Raw genomic sequence first — 1,791 nt, forward strand, 5'->3', positions numbered from 1 at the left:
GTTTTATAAAGCTTTTAAAAACCTGCACTTGTCAAAAATCCTTTCTGTGAAACTTCTTGATAATGAAGCATTTTTGCAAAGGCATCAGGATCAAACAATAACTGTCTGTGAACAACAAAGATTATTAAAGACGTGATTAAAGATCCGATTGTGATGCAATTGACAAAGAAACTTCTTTACTGCTGTGACAGAACATTTTAAGATAATCAGAATTAAGACTGATAACATTTTACTATGACATACCAGATTCTTAGGAATTCCAATAATTTCTAGAGTATCTAAAACGATATAGCCTAAGGATGTTTATCACCATCCCTTTGAAATGTTTCCCATGCAGTTTAACATAAGCCTAGTTAGTTTAATATTTTTATCTTTGATAAAGAGAGAAAATGATTCCCTTAGGTGTTTCAGGACCTTTTGGAAAATCTCAAAGTAAGCTAAAGGTCAAATGAACTTCAAGTAGAATTTGATCTCTGGCAAGTTTGCCAAAAATATCAAAAGGCTTTAAAAAAACACTTGGTCAGGTGGCATTACAGGTCACTGTGAAACAATACTTATTGACTTAACCAAGAAACAATAAAGTATTTCAAAGGCAAATACAGAAAGTTATAAAAAATTACTTAAAATACAAAAAAAATTAACAATCTGTTACAAAAAGTTGATCAATATTCTTAAGAAAACTCTCCCCTCTTAATAGAAAGAAACCAAATTCAGGTTTTGTACGATTGGAATTCATTTGCTCAATTAAATTAATTCTAACCTTAGTTCTGCCCAAACATAAAATCCTTTCTAAAGATTCTTTTTCCTCTCAAACCTACAGATTTCTATACTTATAATAATATGTCTCTTCTTTCATACTTAGAAATAACTAGCATCAGAACAAAATTATTTTCTTTTTCCTTAAAAAATGCATTTTTATTTCTTATATCTTCTTCTTACTTGCATACAAATATGTTTTCCATATTAACTTTATAGTCTAACTACTTAGAATTATCAATTTTTAAAAAATATTTATTTATTTGACAGCATTGTATCTTCATTGGGGCATGCAGGATCTTTAGTCACAGCATGTAAACTCTTAGTTGGGGCACATGGGGTCTAGTTCCCTGAACAGGGATCAAACCCAGGCCCCTGCATTGAAACCTCAGAGTCTTAATCACTGAACTACCAGAGAAGTCCTGAATTATCAACTTTCAAAAATCTTAATCTCTAGTGAAAACTGAGAAGCAAGTAATTACATACTGTCTTTTACATTAGCATCCCATAGATTGGCAAACTTAAAATACTATTAATAAAAACTCAACATGAAAAAACTAAGATTGTTCAAAATTGGGAAAGGAGTACATCAAGGCTGTATATTGTCACCCTGCTTATTTAACTTACATGCAGAGTACATCACGTGAAATGCTGGTCTGGATGAAGCACAAGCTGGAATCCAGATTGCTGGGAGAAATATCAATAACCTCAGATATGCAGACAACACCACCCTTATGGCAGAAAGCAAAGAGAAACTAAAGAGCCTCTTAATGAAAGTGAAAGAGGAGAGTGAAAAAGCTGGCTTAAAACTGAATGTTCAAAAAATGAAGATCATGGCATCCAGTCCAATCACTTCATGGCAAATAGTTGAGGGAAACAATGGAAACAGTGACAGACTTTATTTTCTTAGGCTCCAAAATCACTGCAGATGGTGACTGCAGCCATGAAATTATAAGACACTGGTTCCTTGGAAGAAAAGCTATAACCCACCTAGACAGCATATTAAAAAACAGAGACATTACTTTGCCAACAAAG

The sequence above is a fragment of the Bison bison genome, unplaced genomic scaffold, assembly GCF_000754665.1.
Source record: "Bison bison bison isolate TAMUID 2011002044 unplaced genomic scaffold, Bison_UMD1.0 scf7180017864363, whole genome shotgun sequence".
NCBI classification, from domain to species: Eukaryota; Metazoa; Chordata; class Mammalia; order Artiodactyla; family Bovidae; genus Bison; species Bison bison.